The sequence below is a fragment of the Neodiprion virginianus genome, chromosome 1 (assembly GCF_021901495.1).
Source record: "Neodiprion virginianus isolate iyNeoVirg1 chromosome 1, iyNeoVirg1.1, whole genome shotgun sequence".
Taxonomy (NCBI): Eukaryota; Metazoa; Arthropoda; class Insecta; order Hymenoptera; family Diprionidae; genus Neodiprion; species Neodiprion virginianus.
In genome coordinates, this window is record NC_060877.1 from 16,493,113 (window position 1) to 16,517,362 (window position 24,250).

The window sequence follows — 24,250 nt, forward strand, 5'->3', positions numbered from 1 at the left end:
GCTACGCATGAAGTGCCATCTGATAGACCGGTTCCAAAGTGTGCAAGCTCAGTGATGTTAATACGAAAGTAATAACACTGTGTGATAGTTTTGAAGACGCTCTGAAAGCCATATTCTACGTTTAACGAAACCAACGATCTCTGATTCACACGAACATCACGAACAAATCCGTATCTCCAAATCGATATTGCTGAAAAACCATCTCCTGCTGCTACTACAACGACATCTTCATTCTTCACGACTTCTAGTACAATACAACGCACACCGACGTCATCATCGCCTACAGACACGAAATCGCTAGACCAACATCCTCACGGAAGAATGCAACATTTTCTTCCATTCCTTCTCTTCATCTTCACTTTGTAAGTCGCCAAATCCTAGATTGAAATTTACAACATGGCCACGGAAAACACTTTTCCGCACCTGCCTCTTAAAGATGCACTGGCTTGATTCCCACATTCAATGGCACTGTTATGCCCGTATCCGAATTCATAACTAAAGTAGAATGCGCAAAACAAGCTGTCTTAGCCAGAGAACTGATTCTATTCTCCACACTCATTCGCATGAAAATCGAAGGCGACGTGAGTGAATATGTAGAGTCAGATAATCCGGATTCTCTTCGAGATTTGCTAGACTGCCTAAAACAGGCCTCCGCATTTAAACGACACCTCCCAGATATCCAGCTAGACCTCGCACAATCGGCACAGAAGCGAAACGAGAGTGATCTAGATTACGGTGCTAGAATAAAACATCTATTAAGACAAGCGTGCGAATCAATACATGTCTCAGAATCTATTAGTGATGCTCAGGTGCTAAAGAAAAATATCAAAGAGACCGCAAGACTAAGATTTATGAAAGGGTTAGTAGACGAATTAGAAATGGGAGTAGCTCATGAGAATCCACAAACCCTACAAATGGCTATAGACACGGCCACCAAGACTGAAAAACTATTATCAGATAGACTTAAACTAGCCTCATACCGTGATACTAACTACGAAACACAAAACCATATGAAATGTAGTATATGTAAATTAACCGATCACATCGATAAATATTGTCCTGAACAACCTTCTGTATTAGTAGTGTGTAGATACTGCAAGAAGGCAGGTCATAGTATGGAAGAGTGCAGAACGAGGCAGCGCAACAACACAACTTGCACGCAGTGTGGCCGCAAAGGCCACTCAAACGATAAGTGCCTCTCAAATCGGTCCCAATATCCCTAGAATCCGAAAATCCACCAAGATTCAAGAGTTTTCCAAAATTACACTAATCGTCAACAACAGAACAATCCCAACACCCAATATCGAGCAAGAGACCCGACAAACCAACCTTTAGACCAGACGCGAAATGACAGTCAACGCTCACAACAGTATAACACACCAAATCCTTCATAATCGAACTTCAGGGTTAATTACGTAACACAAGACTACTTGAACATGAATTGTGATGCAGGCGTCCACCCGGAAGTTCCATGCGAAGCAGAACAACATCGCAAATATTCAGGCAACGCGAGCCATTTGAACAAGTTCAGGGACGGCCGCGCGGACGCATCGACCGCCCGCAAACCGGAGCAGCGTCCAAACCAAACGTCAGCTCCGTACAAATAGAATCTGGCCCTCCACAGATTCGAACAAAATGCCCGCAGTCTTTGAATGGGTACGTGACATTATTAATAGATACTGGCGCTAATATTAATTTATTAAAAATCGATAAAATCGACCCAAGAGTCCACGTCACAAGGACAGGCATTAGGCAAATTTCAGGGATAACGGAAGAATCCATCTGAACAATAGAAAGTCTCTACATCGAGTTAGCTAGTACAAGCCACTAATTCCATCTTGTCGATAACTCCTTCCCTATTATCAAAGACGGTGTACTGAGTTCAGACTTTTAACGTTCGGAAAAGGTGACTATCTGCTTCAAAAACAACTACCTTATCTCTCGCGAAACCAGCGTTATTCCCTTCAACAGGCATAGAACCAACACAAAAACACCACCGCGTATCCTCGTAACATCTGTCACACAAACACCGAAGGTTCGAATAACCACCGGTGAACTCACACGACAATCCATCACATTTATAGTTCACACCGGTGCTGATGTAAACATAATTGGACTCCGAGCAATACATCCGCATGTTCCGTGTAAATTACTCGAAGGTCAAATCCACGTTACCAGTGCTATACATGAGCCAATAAAAGTATTAGGAACAACTAGCATTCGAATCGGTGACAACCTTCATATATTCCATATGGTCGACGATCTGTTTCCGATACAAGAAGACGGAATCTTAGGATCGATATTTTTACGGAACGAAAATGCAACGATATCTTTCGATACAGAAAAAATAATACCGAACAATACTAGCAAACCATTCAAACTCCTAAACGAAGACTACATATTGATACCACCACGAACGGCTCAGGTGATTGCACTAAAAATTTCGAATCCCTCGGTAAAAACGGGATTCATAGAACAGTTGGAAGTAGGCGCTAACATATTCCTGGGACAGGCCCTGGTTACCAACCAACAAGGGTTTGCTTACGTTTATGCAATAAATTCCAACGAATCAGCTGTGGAAATAAGAAGACCAGTCGTAACACTGGAAGAAGTCGATGAACTCGCGAGCACCGCCACGCTCAGTGCAAAAACACACCTAACGCATACAAGTACTGCAAGCAGCGGACAGGTCTTACTAGCACAGGTCTTACCAGCATAGGTCTTACTAGCACAGGTCTTACATAAAAAAAAAGGATCGAGAACCGCATTCTTCCCACATCCCCAAATTACGATTCGAGATGCCTTGATATTTTGAAAGAAAACTGACGATTGAACCATTTAAACGACGAAGAAAAACAATTAATAGTTAATCTTGCTATCGAATTCAACCATTTATTTTTCCTCCCAGGTGACACCCTGAGACATACAAACTTAGTCAGCCATACGATCCCTACTATTAATGACGCACCAATTTATACCAAACAATACAGACACCCAAGAGTACACAAAGATGAAATACAAAAACAAGTGACTAAACTCCTTGATCAAAACATTATTACACATTCTTTATCTCCTTACAATTCTCCGGTCTGGATCATCCCCAAGAAATCAGATGCTAGCGGCGAAAAAAAGTGGCGAACGGTCATTGACTTCCGGAAACTAAACGGAAAAACCATTGGCGACGCTCACCCTCTACCAAATATCGTTGATATTCGAGGTCAGGTAGGCTCCGCAAAATATTTCTCAACGTTCGACCTAGCTTCCGGGTTTCATCAAATTCCAATGCATCTCGATCACAGCGCAAAGACCGCTTTTCCGACTCCATACGGCCATTTCGAGTATACTAGAATGCCATTTGGCTTAAAAAATGCCCCATCCACCTTTCAACGTCTAACAGATCAGGTTCTATCGGGATTACAGGGTACAGATATGTTTGTCCATTTGGATGACATAGTCATTTACTCCCGATCCTTGGAGGAGCACGAAACAAAATTTTGGAAACCCATGGAGAGATTGTCTGATGCGGGACTAACCCTGCATCCAGATAAATGTGAATTTCCGCGTGAAGAAGTAGCATACCACATCATCACTCAAAATGGATTGAAACCTAATCCGGAGAAGATGTCAGCAATAGCAAACTACCCAGTTCCCAAGAATCCCAAACAGATCAAACAATTTCTAGGCCTGATAGGCTACTACCGAAGATTCATTCCTAACCTTTCAAAAATTGCTAGACCTATTGATAATTTGCTAAAGAAGAATAGCCCTTACCTATGGACAGCAGAACATCAATTTGCGTTCAAAACTCTACGCGATAGTCTGTGTCGAGAACCGATATTGCAGTATCCCGACTTCGAAAAACCCTTCGTCCTAACAACTGACGCTTCAAAGTATGCAATAGGAGCAATACTTAGTCAAGACAAAGGTAGCGAGGATTTACCAATCGCGTATGCATTGAGGGTGTTACAAAAGGCGGAAATCAATTACTCGGTGTCCGAAAAAGAATTCTTAGCAGTCGTTCATGCCGTCAAATATTTTCGCCCTTACCTTTATGGTAGAACCTTAACCCCGGTAACAGACCACGAACCACTAAAGTGGATTAAAAACATCCGAGACCCGACTTCTCGTTTTATGCACCGGAGACTGAAGTTGGAAGAATATTCGTACGTCACAAAACATAAAAAAGGAATAGCGAACTCTAACGCAGACGCGCTTTCCAGAAATCCACCTGTCGACTCTTTCCGAATTCTACCTTTTACCTCAAAACGGCCACGACCCGATACAGAATGCTCGTCTAGTGACGCCCACAAACGCGCCAAAGTAGCTCACCAACACCCAACGCGTGCTCGCGAACCAGATACGCTATCTTCGTCTACCAGCGCTCACAAACTAACCAAAATAGCTTACCAACACACAACACGTGCTCGCGAACCGGATACGCTATCTTCATTTACCGGCGCTCACAAGCGAACGAAACATGTAGATAGGCATCCAATACGAGCGTGTGAATCTGCACACGAATCCACCAGCCCTTCCTCACGGTTGAAAAACAACATATACATTTTTACCCTCGTAGTGAAAAAAACGTCAATCAGACCCGGGCAGACTTGACGACATTTTCTACACGTTAGTTAACTTGAGGATTATCTTGTCCGGACTAGACATTCGGTCCATATCATTCCCCATGTCAGGACCAGGAGTAAATAATATTCTACGATCTATCTTCAAAAAACTCATTCATCACATTTTTGCGGATTCAGACATCCGAGTAACACTTTATAGAAATACTACAGTTATACCAGACGAACGATTACGCGAAGACATGATCAAAGAGTACCACGAGTCACTCATCGGAGAACACCAAGGCGTTACAAAAATTTTCAATAAAATAAGAAAAAAATATTTTCAGCCAAAAATGGAAAAGCAAATTCAAAATATCATCAGATCTTGCGGCAGTTGCCAAAGAAAAAAACTAGTCAGGATCAAAACAAAATTACCCATGGCAATCACTGACACGCCCGCAGAGGCCTTTGACAAAGTAGCCCTAGATTTAGTTGGTACACTAACTGTTACGAAATCGAATAACCGCTACCTTTTGACGATACAGTGCAATCTAACCAAGTTCTTAGACGCCATTCCAATTCCCGATGCTACGGCAAAGACGATAGGGACAGTATTAGCTAAAAAATACATCACGCGCTATAGATCTTCGCGAACTATATTCACTGACCAGCGACGAAACTTCATGAGTACCGCTTTCAAAAAAATATGCAGGATCTTCAAGATTGAACAACTACGAACCGCCTATAGACCGCAATCAAACGGCTCATTAGAAAGAAGTCACCTTGTAATTACCGAACACATGAAACATTACACCAACGCAGGTAAAGATTGGGATGAATTCATACGTTTCTCCATTCTCTGCTATGATACAGCGAAACACGACAGTATACATTATTCACCTCACCAGCTGATCTTCGGCTCGGAAGCTAAACTACCGACAGATGCGATACTAAGCAACACATCCACGCATACATACAATACATTCCTCCTCGATCCAATAACTAATCTCACAGACATCCGTAAACGCGCCGCGTTGAATCTGAAACAAGCTGAACAGAAAATTAAAGAACACTTCGACAGAACGATCAACCTACAACGATTTGAAGTAGGACAAACTGTCTACGACAGAATGATTAACCTACAACGATTTGAAGTAGGACAAACTGTCTACCTATTGAACGAAACAAGGTCAAAATTCCAAGATCATTATAAAGGCCCGTATGTAATCAAACGAATAATAGATGACGTTAACGCCGAAATATACCTCACGCTGAACAAAACCAAAATAGTTCATCTCAATAAACTGAAAATCGCAATACATAGTAAAATCCCACACCACCCCCTTAAATATCACACACTGTAAAGCTGAAAAAAAAAACGAACCAGACATTTAGAGCCAGCGAAACAGGGTATGACAATCCAATCGAGCTAAATATTATCTACCCACCTACTTCTTCTGTCCTACCCATTCCCAACGAAATAGAAACCCATGATGCAGTTCCTTACACACCACCTCCGCTTCCTTCAAACCCACCAGTACTTCAAACCTTACGAAAACCTCATTTCACATAGGCAACTACTATATTGCTACCAAGATCTGCTGTTGCGCTACCAAACAGACAGAAGTAAAATATAAGCTTGTACACACTACTGCATTAAAGTGATTGTAATGACGATCTTATACCCTTAGTTTACAATGAGTCCAAAATATATTTACACTTATAACCGATATGATTGTACGAATAGGTCAAAATGTGTATCTCATAAGAAAAAAAAAATAGTTATACTTAGGACCCAGCGAATCAAAGAAATCATTGTTGATTAATCTTAAGTGTACTAACCCGCTTCCATGCGCATCAACCCTAGGCGCCTAGCTTCAAACAACATTATGTAACCATAGTATTATAACTATATGCCGTACGCTCATACGCAATCCAGAATATGAACCATACTATCTCAAACATAAACTTACTATCACACACTTTTATCTTTATTCATCCAACTCATGTTGCTAAACGCATCAATCAATATTCAAACTATATTCATACTGCGACTACATACTTGTAAACACACACCAATTATCATTTTTATATATACCGACAACATATTAGATTCAGATTATAAATACCATACACTACCTATAATAAGAAAAATTGTGAAACTAATTTGAAGCACCTACTTTGAAATCATGTTTCACTACTGTATATGACATTTCCACCTTCTTGCTTTCCATATTCGGGACCATATTTACCGCTATGCTCCCTCTGACGGGGGGGGGGGGGGGGGGGGGGGGGTATTACGTCCAGCATACCACTTCTCTCTACTTTTCCTACTCGCTAACTCTCCCACAGTTCTTACATATCTCATGGTCTCTGTCCTGTCCTCTTATCGCTCCGTAGTCTCACGCTATTCACTATCGCGCTTACTCATCAAATTCCATTCCCTACTTCTAGCATTGTTACACCTTTTCTGCACCCGTACGATTCAAGTCTCGACCGACACTCCTATTCTAACTCTCGACAACTCCACATCTAGACTTCTTATATATCTTTCGCACCACACAATTCATTTCTACCGGTATCTCAAGTTCTACGCAATAAACATATAATCGATATAATAAACATACTCAAGTTTATTCAATCCTCATCCTGATTTCTGGTTGACTTGAAACGTAAAAGCGAAGCCAACCAGGTTACTCCTTCCGCTTAGGAGTAAACTCTACTCACGGACGTAACAGATTTATAATTTATCTCTCTCTCATTTTGCATATTCAATTCTAACAAGTTTTTTCTGTTACAAAAATGTTCAACCGGTCCCACGTTGGGCGCCAATTGAGACTGGCTTTTTTTTTTTTTTTGTTACGGCACATTAGCTAATCTTACTCTCTTGAAAGCCTGTCACCAGGCGCGGCTTGGGTCAGAGCTGCCGGGGCTCAAGAATCGATTCAACAATATTTCATTAATTATAACAATCCTCGAAATATTTGGGCGCCAGATGAACAACCACGATTGATTAAATCTCAGCTAGTGAAAGTGAGTTGTAAGACCCAGTGTAGAGAAAGAACGAAGAAGGAAAACTCAATAGATAGGATCAAATAATTCTTACTTACAGTGTCGTTATACTTGTACGTTTCTCGTACTTTTGATCTCAGTCCGGGCTTCTCGGGGATCGAGTCTTTCAATAATCTTCGTCAGATGATGTCAATAATCGATGTTACGATACTAATCGGACGCAGCACAGATACAATTACAAATATCGTTAAAGCTAAACATCTTTATTTGAGGGTTCGGCGCAGAGTGCCCGAGCTAATCCCCACTCTTTCCGCGTGGGTCACCGATACGCTTATTCGGTACGTTTCCGATTGGTCTAGTTATTCTTCCAACTCAAATTCGGGCGCGTGAATATGAATTTGTAATCGATCCTTATTTCCTAAGATTCCCGAAGAGCCGCGAGTAATGTGCTCCGACGGTAAGGCCAATAATCGACATCTCCCTTCACAATTATTAATTGGAAATAATAATATAGCTGTTTGTTATTATAAACACTTAGTATCACCTGATTATGTTTAAATCAGGGCCGAAGTTGATTTAATTCAGGAAAATGGAATGTCATAAAAATGTCTATTCGCGAAATACTGAGATTTAGTAAAGAACAGTAAAGATTAGAACGTAGAAGATAATGAGTCTTATTCAGCTAACAGAACAACTGAATGTAGTGGTAAGTCTTGGTGAGCGGTCATAGAATGTCTTACGTATATTTTCGTTTACGTTTCGGCCCGGGTAGGGGCCCTCCTCAGAACGATCAAATTTTTATTCAACTGTCAAGAACATAAATTCCATCAGTAAGACATTAACATCCATGGATATAATACTATTGAGAGTTATTATTCATTGTCCATTGAAGAGAACATTCAGTACATCTATTACGATTAAAAAAGTATATAGAACTTAAGGGGTAATTTACCTTGTATAAGAAAGAGGATTAAAACACTGGTCAATATCATAAAATTCAAAATGGAGAGCGATGGTTCTTCAAATAAGATGGCAGTAGACATTGGCATCTTCTCCAATTGTTAAACAGTGTAGGTGTATAATTTTTTAATATTAATAAATAAATTAACAATAGGATATTCACAATGCACAAGTCAAAAGAGTCAAAACGTTAAAGAAGGGGTTTAAAAAAGTTAAAATAGTTAAAACGATGCCGACACAATAATAATGGTGTCATTATCTCTCAGTTCTCCATATCTGAACAATTTTACTCAACCCTTCGAACCAACTGGTAAACGACAACTACTGGGCGGATCACATGTGACTCAGAGTGAAGGCGAACCGGTATAGCAAAAAGTAAAAACAATAGCAACGTGAGGACATCAAATTATGTACAACTTATAGTTAAGGTTAGACATTATGAGGCATGCGGATGGTAATAAGCGGTTTGTTAATATTGCTAAGGTGTTCGACGTCTTGCCTAAGGTTAACGGAATCTGAATGCCCCACGATATTGCACATTTCTAATAATAAACGTTTATAATAATTGGGTTCTTCACCGAGGACGTTTACATTGTCATAGTTAAAAAATGTTCTTTGTTGATCACATGTTTATTTAGTGCAGTACGCCGATCATCATTCTCTTGTACATTACGTTGGTGTCGAGGGGCTCGTCACTATGAAGTGAGGTGCGGAAGAGATTTTCGTGTGAAGTCGATTTCATACAATTTTTGTGATTTCACAAATGATTCAAGCTATTTTTGAAGTCATGTGGTTTCACGTAATTTCAATTGATTTCAATTGATTTTATTTGAATTCATCAAATCGCTTTCAAGCGATTGCTGAAATCATTGGAGGGAGAAAAAAGTCCTAAACCGGTTACATTTTTTTTTATTGATCAATCTTGTGACCAAGTTTGAATTAAAAATTTTCAAAATGTAAAAAGAGATTAAAAAAGACACAGATATAGATATTGAAAGAAATGTTTAATTTTTTCATATGGAGTTATGTCAATACCCTAGACCCGTTTCGGCCATACAAGGTGACGAGATAGTCAAACATTATTGCTCAATACTAATAAATCCATGCACATCTATCGATACAGGTAGTAAATTTTGTAATTTTGGTACGACTTCATACCAATTACAAAGAACATCAATTTCTTTAGTATTCTCTTTCACGCGCGCGTAATGGCTCGAATACTCCTGACTTTTTCCTGTCGTACCATCTGTGTATGCGAAATTGAGAACTAAACCGATAAAACATTTTGGTGAACCTTTTTCAGTTTTTTTTTTCTTAAATAAGCACCATTCGCCGATGTAAATTTCATCATTTTTTTTAGTGAAACATTTCTCATCACGTTACTATCTCTTTTCTTTTTATATCGGTTCAATCCAGACTCTCTTACACGCTGCAGTCGGTCGCTGCTTGAATTCGCTGAATTGTTATGCAGGAGCCAACATATCGACGATTTCCTTACTACTAATTCGTTGTTGAGTCTGTCTTTTATAACAACGAAAGAACTGTCGGGCTGGAGTTTGAGTGTATACTGGTCGTAATTTCTAAGAAGTAAACTGCCTTGAGCATTGGAAAGAACGGACAAGTCTTGTAATAATTTTATCTGAGGTTCTCGGTCACTATCATCTCCGTTATTTCGGTACCGAGGCGCATTCGATCGATTCAACTGGGATATTCGGCTCGTTAGTAGATTCTTCTTCGTTGTCTTTTTTCTCGTAGTTATAACAATCTACTATTTCTTTATATTGCATAGGAAAATTGTCGCATTCTAGCTCGCTGATATTCAGCTCCAACGATTGAACTTTCGTCAAAGCATCTTCTTTTGCTTGCCCAATTATTTCACAAATGTCGTTCGTACCCGGTAGTAAACACTGTTATCCTGTTAATCGACGGGCTATTTTTGCACGTGGATAATTAAACTCAGCGTTTTCATCATGCAAATTACCTGAGGCAATGTCGTCTTGTAGTTGAATTTTTTTAACTGTATGAATAATTTCTAGAAGACTACTGTTGACTATTGTTGAGTACGTCGTACTCATGGATCTTAGGAGACGGAAAAAACTTTCGCATGGTTGGCTACCGAATTGCCATAGCAAAAACATTTCCGAAGAGTTTTGCGTAGATGAAGCGTATCTTTTCAGTTTCAAAATAAAATTTACCAAGCCATGGGCATTAATTTCCATACATATATACGTGTTAAGTGACAGAAAATTATCGGATACTGAATACTGTGGTACAGTGTTCAACCATGCTCTCCATATTCGGAGTACAAAAATGCAGAACCAACAATTATACACGCGGTCTAAAGACTTTGTATCTCTTTTGAGCAAAGCGCTAGTGAAAAAATGGATGATTTGTAAGTAAACCATAGTTGCTTCACTTCCGGGAAGGTTCTGTTTCAATAAATCGATGACTTTTGGATCACTTGTTCCTTCAACCGAGGCATATTTCATATTATCTTTTGATGATGAGTTTTTTTGATTTAGACAGTGTTTGTCCTTCGATACTGTATCCATAAGAATTTTGAGGTGGCTAGCTGCAATTATAAAGTCTCACATAGAAAGAATTATCGATGGTTTTAACAATCGTGTTCGAAGTTTCGCACCTATATGTACTGTATCTTGAATGGCAATTATTTCGGGTTCGAACCTGGTATGAAAATACAGGAAGCGAATTTTCGCTGCCATTGCATCTAAGTAAGCATCGTATCATTACCTACGTCAATAGGTTTTCGATCAGGGGCTGAGCAATGATTACGTAGGCTAAGCTAGCAACACTACCCGTTTGAAAGTGTTCTGCAATTTTAGAGGCCGACGTAGCCGAATATGTACCACTCACGGGCATTCCTTTTTCATCTGAAGGTAATACAAAACCAATGAGTTGGTTTGAGCGAGTATCGCATTGTATTCGACCGGTGATACGTGTCGCATCTTCACTTATCTATACTGTAAGAGGTAAATTTCGTGTGACTAGAAATTCTTCCAATTCTTTGGCTCGACATATTCCTTCCTTAATATTGTGACATAATCCCCCTCTTCCTAGACACGCGGGTGTCGCGGGCAGTCAGTCGGTCGCTGGTCTGTTTAGCACACACACGATCAACGTGTCTAGTCTCAGGGTTAAACCAATAAAGAGTTGTTATGTAAAGTGACTAAGTAGACACATACGCGTTATTACAATTTTGGCGACGAGGAAAATCGTTAAAAAAAATATAGTTAGTTAGGACAATAAGAGTCTAAAGGAACGGAGCATAACCTCAAATTGACCACGTGATTCGCGAATGTCCGAGAGTGCGGATTCAGAATCAAGTAGCGAATTAACAGACAAACCCACACGGCACGAAATATGTCAGAAATATTTCCGAAATGTTACAACATTTCAGATTCATTACATAATTTCAGGAATATTTCTGAAATGTTTCTGAAATATGTCAATTGCAATATAACATTCCCAATATGTCGGAAACCTTTCAGAAATATTTCAAATGCAGTATAACATCACTGGTACCTTCGAAACGTTTCAGAAATATTTCAAATGCAATATAACATCACTGGTACCTTTGAAACGTTTCAGAAATATTTCAAATGCAATATAACATTTTCGATATTATAAATATATTTCAGAAGTATTTCAAATGCAATATAACATTCTCGATATTATAAATACATTTCAGAAATATTCCAAGCGCAATATAACATCACCGGTACTTTCGAAACGTTTCAGAAATATTTCAAATGCAATATAACATCACTGGTACCTTCGAAACGTTTCGGAAATATTTCAAATGCAATATAACATTTTTGATATTATAAATATATTTCAGAAATATTTCAAGCGCAACGTTTCAGTAATATTTTCGTTTATGTGTGTATACATAAGTATTTTTCATAAAATTTGTCATTTTTCAAATTTTCCATAATGGACAAGTGCATAAAGTTTTTCAATATTTATACCTTTCACAAAGTTATGGATCTTTAATAATTATGCATACTGAGCTACGTCCAGTCAAAAAGACCGAAGTGAAGACTTTTTGACGGAATACGAATTGGGCTTCATAATTCTCATTTGTCTTGTTGAATCTACCAATTTTCTCGAACAATATCTCTTAACTGGTATTTTAGTATAGTGATATTGGGGCGCTTGAAAAATCGCGCTTTCACGACAGAGCCGACCGGTCAACATGGCCGACTTCACCGAGTTACCCCATCGAAGTTACTAATTGTAATATGATTTCAAGTTGCGATTTTACGCCGCCAAGTGGATTCTGGATTCACCCCGGAATATTGAATTATTCCCGTTGAAGTGGCACGGAGATATAAGGATATTAAAAAATAGTCTCTGAGGGAAAAAAAATGTAAATTAGTATATATATTTCTCGAAATGTCAAAGATTGAAATAGGTCTGCACTAGTCTGCAGAACTCGTGTTAATGCGATCTAAACTAATTTCCTCCAAAACCTCAGAAAAATGTGTGGGCGAAAAAAGCCCAGCCTCTAAATCGAGAGGGGATCCAATTCTCCCTCGGATTCGCTCCTACTCTACACGGAAGTAAATCAAACGAACTCTTAAAGCTGCCAAAGGGACTCGTGAGAACGGGTCCGAAAGTGTGGTCCACACCGAATGCGTGTTTACTTTAAAACCAGTATAACATTGACCAGATACTTCCAAATTCCAATGTTTAGAATATTCAAGTATTGGAGGTGGTGGTTTCGAACGCCTTAAACGGATACATAAATATTCATTATTCACGTCTGAACTATATAAGAATAAACAAGCAGTGTTTATATTTTAACTAAATAATTCATCAACAATTAACATTCCTTTTTGATTCCTGGGTGACTGGTTTACACTAATTGTAATGTTATAATATTTATTCACATTCTTATTCTACGTATATGTTTATTAAAATTACCGTCGTACTTATATTAATTCAAATTAACGCGCCTTATTTATTCGCGTTTTATCCGCGAGAAAGCGCTGAAAAACCCTAAAAATATGGCATCACGTCGCATACTCGAGCGCACGTGCTCGAGCGTCGCGCGCCAATTTTTCGCGCATCACCGTCGCGCAGCGTCGTGCACTCTTTCATCCTTCATTCTCGAGCTTTCTTATTCTTTCGCGCCGCGTTTCACAGGTCGTTAGATACCACGGATCTCTTGAGAAAATTACAGAAACCCACGTGGCAAGAAAAGTGGATATTTGGTAAGTAAATGTTTAATTTCCAATAAATGTGTAGAGAATTAGACCAAAAAATATCCTTAGCTACTTGGCATAATTACATATTTACGTGCATATTTGCTATGTACGCGGTTCTGCAGTTTGCTTGCTAAATCGGCTATCCTTGGCCACCACGTGTTGAATGGTATGCAATTGAAATACCGGCTGATGTGTGAACAGAAAGTACTATACTGCTTATAATTTTTTGGCAAGCTGTGAATTAAATAAAATAATTACGATCGTTGACTTCCCAACTATGAAACATCTATAATATTAAATCTTTTTATAGTTTACTCAACAAGGTTATTTCCTAAGCGCAGTTGACCTCTCACGAGTGAGTACTCGTTTGCTTTTTCATAGAATTGAAAAAATCATGCTACGTATTTGAAGGATAACTTTTTGTCAGAATAACTTTTCCTTTGGAGAATCATTGTGATCTGGATGAACTAAGAGTGTTTGACCAAATATTTAGAAAAAGTCAAAAATAGTGGAAATTGTGTGTGGAAATTTCTGGTTTTTTTTTCATATTTTTTGGTTAACAGATCTTCTTTCATCCAAATCAGAGAAAAATTCCAAAGAAAAATTCCAAACCAAAGAAAAATTCGTCCTGATAATTATCCTTCAAATTGCATAGTGATTTTCCCCCTTGATGGAAAATCACTCGATACGGCATAATTGCCTTATGCAGTAGTAAATTATGCATATTCCGATATTCGTATAGTGTCGCGATTTATTAATAATGGCTAATTTTAATTTATACTAAATTGTTGATCAATTGAAACTTGAAGATACGCCGAACGTTATCAAACTTCGGTTTACTTTTCACTAGTTAATTACTGATTAAGGCCTGTATATTCAAAACTGTACGTTTGTAACATTTCAACTATAATTATTATAGGATATTATTATGCATTATAATTATTTTTCACGCTATACATATAGACGGGCCCTAATGAAACACTTAGTGTATCTCGCTGGCCCAAATAGAACAAGGCTGTTTCATAAAAAGCTGGATAAGGCATGTACAGAGCTCTGTATATACGTCCTATGTCAGCTTCAGTTTTATGCACATTCCTATCATTGTTGATTATAAAATAGCAGAATATACTCTCACAAAACATTCTGCTTATACGTTATTTCAATCTGGCGTATACCACCTTGAGCCTCGTGTAATCTAGCTTTAGTTAGAAAGATATCAGACTAGCGTGGAGACCGCCGATCAGTAATTACATGTTATTTGCTTTGAATCACACTCATGTATTTACAACTAAATCTTGAAACATCTGTAATAATTGCAGAAAAAGGTTGAGCAGCTGACAGTCAACTGTGTATTCGAAATATACAACATACGTTTTAGGTAAGACTATTATTAACCAATCATTTAGTTTATGTTTGATCAAATGATTGGGTAACCAGCTACCATTCGATTGGCAATCACACTAATCTAATATCAATAGTGGCATTACGTCCATATTTTCAGTGTATATTTTATGTTAAACAACTTAACTTTGCAGTCAACTGTATAGTAGACCCTGACAAACATTAGTTCTCAGACTGTTTTCAGAATAAACTTTTATTTTCCTGCACATCAAATGAGAAATTATTGACTGACCTTTTGTTATTCAAAGTTTTATGTTCGCAACATTGAATATTATACTTTATTATACTTGTATTATTTATAATATTTGATTTCAGAAAATGACACGTAAAAGAAAAAGTAACGACTGCTATTCAGATAGACATAAACGTCGACTCGTTGAACAACAAACTAAATTAAGTATTATTAGAATGAAGCAAGCTATGTCATTTGAACAGACAAACTTATCCGGTCAAGACAATGAAAATACACTCGAGCTTTCAGAAACCCAGTCAGACTCTCGAAATTTTGATGTTACTATTGATGGACCAAATTTTGAAAGTGTACCATCAAGATCAGAAATAGATGATAATGTACATAGTAGCCAAGATAGTGAATATAATTCTGTAATAGGTAGCGACGTTGAAACGAATGTAGATGAGCATGTCAATAAAAATACACCTAGTATTGCAAATATTACAGAAGCCCATGATTTAAATCATTCAGATGATTCAAATCTTGCAAATTGTTCAGGAAGTTCTCAGGAATTATCAAATAACAATAACTCACTGGTTGGCGATTTCCGCCAATGGATAGCAGTTCATAGACCTTTGAGAGGTTCTGTTAACGCGTTGTTAGGTATCTTGAGAAAACATACAAACGCAAAATTGCCAAAAGATTACAGAGCACTTCTCAAAACTCCTTGGTCTACGGATATTCACTGTATCGCTGGTGGCCAATATTGGCATAATGGACTGGAAAAAGCAGTCAAATCTATTGTCAAGCATCGAAAGCAAGCTGGACACAATATTGGGAATATTAACTTGATGATAAACATTGATGGCGCTCCTGTTGGCAAATCGTCACAATATCGTCTTTGGCCAATTTTGTGTTCGGATGATATTTTGAAAAAAGTTTACGTTGTTGGGGCCTTTTTCGGAGAAGGAAAGCCTAACAATGCTAACGAGTTTCTTGACATGTTCATTAACGAAGCAGTGACTTTAATCAATAATGGTCTTCTATTTGATAATCAACAGTTTGATGTCAGAATTCAAGCCTTGATATGCGACGCACCTGCTAAAGCATTTATTTTACAAGTCAAAAATTTTAATGGGTACAACAGTTGTACAAAATGAAGGAGAATATTTAGAGCATACCATGTGTTTTCCATCAGCAGGTGAAAATATAACTCTAAGAACCGATGAAAATTTTAGAAATTATATTTATCAGGACGACTATCAAATTGGAACGACAAATCTTTCTAGAATACCTCACTTAGGATTGGTTACAAATGTTCCACTAGACTACATGCACCTAATATGCTTAGGGATTGTCAAAAAATTGCTTTTGCTCTGGACATGTGGGCCTCTTAGCGTGAGGCTATCCGCCTACGACATAAAAAAAATCTCTCGTGCATTAATTAGGCTGAGAAAATGGGTTCCATCGGATTTTGTGCGAAAACCAAGGTCATTAAAATTTGTCAAGTTGTGGAAAGCGACAGAGTACCGTCAATTTCTTCTGTACTTAGGTCCCATAGTTTTAAAAAATGTATTGAAGAAAAACTTATACGAGCATTTTTTAGTTCTGCATGTGGCGATAACAATTCTGATCAATCCGATTCTGACAAAAAATCCTTCAAATATAAAGTATGCAGAAGAACTTTTACAATATTTTGTTGAGTCTTTTGGAAATATATATAGATTTAAGCATATGTCCCATAATGTTCATAATTTACTACATCTTGCTGAGGACGTCGGAAAATTTGGTCCTTTAGATGAGTTCAGCGCTTTTAGATTCGAAAATCATATGTCTACGATTATAAAAATGACTCGGAAAGGCGAGAGACCGCTTCAGCAGATAGCTCAGAGACTTGCCGAATACGATTATATATCTACCACTGATACGACGGACGAAGACGTGCATATAAATGTTGGTTTTCACAAACGTCACTTCGAAGGTCCTTTAATTGGTGATTTAAAAAAATGCAAACAGTATAAGGTTCGGCGTCAGAATTCTTATTTCATTAATTGTAATAATTCTACAAATGATTGTTGCATGCTTAAAGACGGAACAATGGTAAAATGTGTAAATTTCGTAAAGTACAAAAACACATCATATGTTATCGGTTACGAACTGGTTCGATTTGAAAATGTATATTCACTACCTTGTGAATCCAAGACATTTGACATCCAAACTGTAAAGAAAGATGCTAACCTTAAGTCATGGCCATGCGCTAATATATGTCTCAAGCTGATGAAGATACCTTTGGATTGTGTAACATCTCGTAATGAAAAAATAGCTATGTTTCCAGTACTTCACACAGCTAGTAATCTCTGAGCAGAACAAACTGCACATTTTGTAAGCAACATGTTATTCACATGCATTTTTATGTACATGAAATTTCAGTTAGTTTAGAAATTATTGATTTCTTGAAATGAATGCACCAGCTTTTTTTATTAACCACGATCTTCAGTTGAATTTTCTAAGACCAGCTAATACTAAACAATATTAATTTGCTTTGTATATTCTCTGTACAAAATATTTTTAATATATTTCTGGCCGTGTGGCTAGAGATGTTCTAAATTCATATCAATTTATATCCTGCAAACTGTATATCTATATCGTGACCTCACTGCAACAATTTCTTATTTGAGATCGTTTTCAATACGCCGAAGAATCATGAATTTCAATATAGTCGAGTTTCATGATGGTCTGCACGTGATTCCGTTTAGCTGGTTGACCGATGATAATAAGACAGCTTATTGGCCTCCTTATGAGGATCCGATAAAAATGTGTAGGGCGGTGGTCAATATAGAGACCCCGGTCAAGGACAAGTGGGAGCTGTTGAAGGTGTTGGCCATACTCGGAAGTGCAGGTATTTACTATTCTGATCAAAGGTAACGTTAGGAACAACTGTTGTCTACAATCATATTTTTTAGTGCATGTCCGTCATCACACTAATTTTAGCATGCAAAGTAAACGATAATAAATAATAATCATTTACTAAAAATAATTTGTACATTGTGATCCTTTTTACATATTGGTTGATCTGAAATTATAAATCTGATAATTTTATCTTTGATTACGTGTTTGCCCAGCTGTTAAGTATGAACTACATTAAGGGGAGACTTCGGTAAAATAAGAAAGTCCCACATTTTTTGATCAATTTGATTAAAATTTGGACTATTTATTTACATAACAAAGCTAAAACTGGAATCTGGTTTAAGTTTCTGCTCAATATAGGTCAAGTAATTTGACAGTTACGCATTTTTTCCAAGATTCCTCGAAACATTCCTTGCTCATTAGGCTTCATCGTAGAAGGTTGAAGTTGGTTGTCGATACACTTTCTACCATAGACTAAAAATTGGTTGAAGAAATTTTTGATTAGAGTTTATCAAGTCATTTAGGCTATTACTTAAACAGTTTGAGTTTTTATTTACAAGAATTTTTGGTGCACGGTAGGCTGGGAAATGAGTTATATTCATCGGAGCTCAAATTCCTTTCACCAATTCCAGGACAATATACCTGATTGTGAAAATATTTCTGCTGAAGGGCAAAATGATTCGATGAAATCTAATGCGCAAGGAATTTTTTGCAGCGATGGGCAAAATCTTCGAACGGTTTCTTGCGCATATATTTTCATCGCAGGAGGTTGGAATTTTATTTCAAGGCCTATACTAACATTATCTAAAAATTTGTCGAAGGATTTTTTTGTACGACTTTCTTCAATCATGTAAAAATTAAAAAACCGATTTTTGTCCAAAATTTGACTGAAGTCTCCCCTAATTAGATTTGTGACACAAAAAGTAATTGTAAAGCAGCTGCTTAGTCAAAACGGTATACTACTGGAATCACTCTTAGGTTTCCTATCATGGAATCAACATAATGAACTGTCAGTTTCATAAATTATCCAGTATCAGATTTTTGGTTCTAGATTTCCTTATAGTAAATTCAAAGACGTTCTCATCGTATACATAATTCATAGTTTGATTATACAATGATGATTACGCAATTTATTTTGTGTTAATGGTGATGTATGTAGATATGATGTGAATAATGTATTAATTATATCAATTGTCTATTATTTGGTTTCATACAGATAATTACACTGACGCAACACAAAAACTGAAGCTCGTGCAGGATGCTTCCGATTTAGAGAATTTTGCAACGGAAGAGAGTTTGAAAAAGTCGAGATCTAAGCGCCATCGAATATTGCCTATCTCTCCGGACACATCTGGGGATGAGGAAGTGACTGTGCCTAAGCCGACAGAAGACGCAGCCAACAACAATAAGAAAAAAGCTACATGTGGAAATGGGGAAAAACCGATGAACTTGCCAATAAAACCGGTTGATTTTGTTATTATCAGAGAAGCAAGAAGAATTGATAATGTTGAGGCGCAGGTTACAAATCATTTGCCATCCAAGAGTGTGAATTCACAAGTTGGTAAGGATGTATGACTGTGAACCATGGTTTTATTTCATCCATCGCTTTTACATTTTTGTGTAAAAAATTGTGTAAATACTTTTTTCTAAACATCTAATACTTGTAGGAAGGGGGTTGGCGAGTAACAAAGGCATGCAGCGTCCAGCCAAAGAAAACAAAGAAACTATTATTCTAGAACGTAAATGTATATCTACTAATGAATAGTTGACATAGCAATTGCAGGTGGATGGTCATTGAATTAAGATTATGTTACGAATTAAATAGCTTCTTCAATTAAATTTGTTTTGTAAAGAGCATGCCCTGTATTCCAGGTACCCTATATTATTGAAAAGGTTAGATTAGTTTTGTGTAGATTCGATTTTCCACAGTCTCTCTGTAGTTTCTTAGTTGCAAAAGGTTCCCTACGTATATCTATATTTCCATTACAGACCATAAATATTTTTTCTAAGACTTAAACTATCATAATCTATAAACTTGTGGAGTCCCCTGTCAAAGATTTATATTTTATTTGCAGATATTGTCCAGTCGAATATATGTTCACCCAAATTTATATAAATACGATTTGTTCGTTTCAGACTTCCATAGAGAGCTACTAATCACTATTAGCAAAATTTACCACACGACCCAAGAGGTCGAAAAACGACTCAAGTTCATCGAAGACTCACTAAAAGCAAAGGAGTTACACCTTCCAGGGGCTCAAAATAACGGTCATGGTGCGGACGGAGACGCACTTGAAGCTATGTTGCCATTGGGGACTCTTCTAGAAATCGATGAATTCGATAATAAATTGCGAGAAAAGGAATTTGCATCACGAGTGGTAAGAGAATCTGTTATCATTTGGAAATTGTACTCGTTTTACAAAATTAGTCCTACACAAATAATTGTGTTTCAGGAACGAAAATGCCCAAATAGTTTGAAAAATTGCCAGCAATACCTACTTTGAGGGGTTTCATCCCTTATCAAATTTAGTACACCACTTCGTTCATCTTTTGTCAATTTTAGAAAACCCTCAAAACCTTTTTAAATCCTGTGAAATCTCCTGAAATTATTTGAGATCATTTGAGGTCCGTTGAAATCTCTTTGTATCTTGAAAAATATTTTTTTGCAACCTTCTGAAATCTGATGTTTCTTGAAATTTGTTGAAATCTTTTTTAATCGTAAAATTCCAAAATTGATAAGTTGATACAACCCATTGTCTTGCACATTATTGGCTCTAGAATTTTGCTAATTTGAAATCAAAGTGACAAATGCGAAATGTATGCAATTAAATTCATGGTATATATGATCAAATATGTAGCATACAGTGTTGATTTAATAAACAATAATCTTCCACTAATGATGGAGAATTTTAAACTATCGTAACCATTCTCCATCTGAGTGCAATGAAGAATATACGTATAAATACGGTAAATTCTAGTGCTTGGCGTTCCCTAGCTAACATCCAGCAGGTACAACAGTCAACGACTAAACAAACTATTTCATATTTCAGGTTAAGGTAGATAATGGCGTTTCAAAAGAAAAATTGTGTGCAACAGTAAGCGATTTTATAATTATAATACATCGTCTGTGCACGGCTTATATGTGTATAATATGTTCTTCTCGAATTAGGAATAAATGGCGAGTAAATAAACGGATGGTTTCTCTGTAAAACAAAGATTTTCTTTAATCACGTTTTCTCTACAATCTTACAAACTTGATAATCAACAATATCTTATATTCTAGCTTTTAACCATTACCTGTAAAACAAAGAAACAACATTCAATGTTTATTTTCCACGCTGTTCTTTCTTTATTTCACTTCTTGGAGGTTATATTATTTTATGGAGCTCTCCTTACGTCTCTCCTTACGCAATGCCTCTCTGTCGCACAATCAGATGCCTGTTTTATCTACCCGCACTTCGTGCGGGAGATTTTGAATGAAGAGATTGAATTAAGGGAGTGCAATGCGTCTACCTTACATCTCCCTCCACCGTGGAAGAAAAAAAAAAAATTTTTCGTTTACCTTTTTTTTTTTTTTTTTTTTTTTTTTTTTTTTTTTTTTTCGTTCGGTCTCTCCGTATCTTGTTATGCTGGGATCAACTTCGCAATGTGGAACAAGTTCGATTCCGATTTTTTGTGACCTGTGTCCACGCTATATATTGAATTTGACACTTTTTCTAAAACTCGGAAAGGACCGATTCTTAGTTCGTCTAACTTTTTCCTGTTTAGGCGATTACCATTTTCGACATACACATATTCTCCTACTTGAATTGTGTAGTCTTTCCTATTTTTGTCGTAAATTTTCTTGTTGTATGCGTGATACTTAATGCTATTTTCTAGAGCGGTTTTTCGATCTCTTTCTAGATCTTCGTTTATTGTTGGTCGTCTTAATTCTAATGGTAGTGTTGTCGTATCGGATCCTTCTAATAGGTGTTTTGGGCTAAACTTGGTGACCGTGTGTTCTGTTTCGTTGTATCTTCCTATGCATTCATGTGCTATGGTCGTCCATGCCTTTCTTTTGTTTTCTTCTTCATTTATTTGACATCTTATTTTGTTTACTATCGTCTGGTTTAGTCTTTCGTTTAACCCATTCGAGAATGCTGTATTCACTGCTGTGAATACGATTGGTATGTTTTCCCCGTTTAAAAATTGTTTGAACTCTTTGGAGTTTATACCAGGGTATTGGTCCGATAGTATCATGCCAATGTTATTATTCTTTAATATTTTCTGAGTTAATTTGATAAAGTCGTTCGAGTTTTGTGTCTTTGATGTTAATATATACCCAAATCGTGTGAAATGGTCTACCAATAGATGTAAGTATTTTTTTGTAGATCGTGAACCACCGAAGCCCCCGATAGTGTCGATTGAAACTATTTCAAACGGATGTTTTGCGGGGCCCAATTGAGACATTAGGCCAATTTTTTTCTGCCCTCTTGACTTATTTTTTATACAAATCTCGCAGCATTTACATATCTCTTTTATATTTTTTTTCAACTTCTTAGCTGTATAGTGTTTTGCGATTTTGTTCTCCAGCTGGTTTATTCCTAAGTGGGCGAAGTTCCGGTGTGTTTTTTTTATCAGTTCCTTACTAAAGTCTTCGGATAGTACAATTTTTTCTCTTTTTTGACTTTTTTTGTAATATATTTCATTTTTTAATTCTAGTCTTTTGTCGTTTGGCAGTAAATCTTGGTTTTGTTTTTGATCTTTAATAATTTCTTGCAATGTTATTAGATTGACAACTTTTAGAATTTCTTCGTCGTTTTCATGTGTGTCTAGCACTGGATTTCTGCTTAGACAGTCCGCTTCTAAATTCTCTTTGCCCGGGCGGTATATTATTTCCATATCGTATTGTGATAAGTAGTAAGTCAGATCTCCTAATTCTTCGTCCGTTCTTGCCTTTATATTCAGTTTTTCCAGTGGTTTGTGGTCTGAAAATACTTTAAACGATCTTCCCATCAACCAGTGCTGCCAATATTTTACTGCCTCTTTAATTCCTAGACATTCTAGGTATATTGCTTTTCTTTTCTTTTGGGCTTCGTTAAGTTTTTTTGAAAAATACGCTACCGGTTTTTCTATCTCTTTTCTCATTTCGTTCGCGGGTTGTGGTTGTTTTAGTACCGCTCCTACCCCTTTTATTGACGCGTCTGTGTAAATGTGTATTGGCAGATTTGGGTCGAATATGGCGAGAACTGGCTGCGTGCAGAGGTATTGTTTTATTTTTCCGAAGGCTTCTTGGCAGTCCTTTGACCAAATGAATTTTTGTCCCTTTCTTAATAGGTTGTGGAGCGGATCCAGAATGATCGATATGTTGGGCACGTATTCATTGTAGAAATTGATTTTGCCTAGAAATTGACGAACGTTTTTTTGTGTTTGTGGCACAGGGAAGTTTCGTATTGCAATCAGATTATCTTTAATTGGGGCAATAGAGTTGTTTTTTATGATGTGGCCCAAATATGTGACCGACTCTTCTGCAAATGTGCATTTTGCAAATTTCAATCTGAATCCTTCGATTTTGATGGCTTCTAATAGTAGCGATATTTGCTTCACGTGTTCCTCAAATGATTGTGAAAAAACTAAAATGTCGTCTATGTAGTTGACAGTGAAGTCTGAAAGTTTATGTTTTCGAATGATATTACTCAGTATTCTTTGAAAAATAGCCGGTGAAGTTTTTAATCCGAAAGGTAAACACGTCCACTGAAAGTGGCCCTCTTGAGTTATAAACCCTGTTTTCGATCTATCTTCAATTCTTAGTGGGATTGACCAAAACGCCGAATTGATATCGAGTTTCGAAAAGTATCTGCTATTTCTTGTTTTTGCCACTAAATCCTCGATTAATGGAAACGGCTGTTTCTGGGGTATTACAATTTTATTCAAATCCCTGAAATCTATGCATAATCTTGATCTCTTATTTTCGTCTCTTTTGTATGCCAGTGTCACTGGGGCCGCGAAAGGGCTATATGACTCTT

At 37.2% G+C, this 24,250-nt stretch overlaps 2 long non-coding RNA genes across 2 annotated transcripts; both read left to right on the top strand.

Moving 5' to 3' along the window:
- The first annotated feature begins 13,671 nt into the window (after positions 1-13,671).
- On the top strand, positions 13,672-15,578 carry LOC124309589 (uncharacterized). Its single transcript, XR_006909266.1, has 3 exons — positions 13,672-13,771; positions 15,085-15,143; positions 15,482-15,578. It is a non-coding gene; the product is annotated as an uncharacterized LOC124309589 (long non-coding RNA).
- A 4,196-nt stretch (positions 15,579-19,774) lies between these two features.
- LOC124309621 (uncharacterized) lies at positions 19,775-20,538 on the top strand. Its single transcript, XR_006909276.1, has 3 exons — positions 19,775-19,806; positions 19,913-19,984; positions 20,382-20,538. It is a non-coding gene; the product is annotated as an uncharacterized LOC124309621 (long non-coding RNA).
- The last annotated feature ends 3,712 nt before the right edge of the window (positions 20,539-24,250 follow it).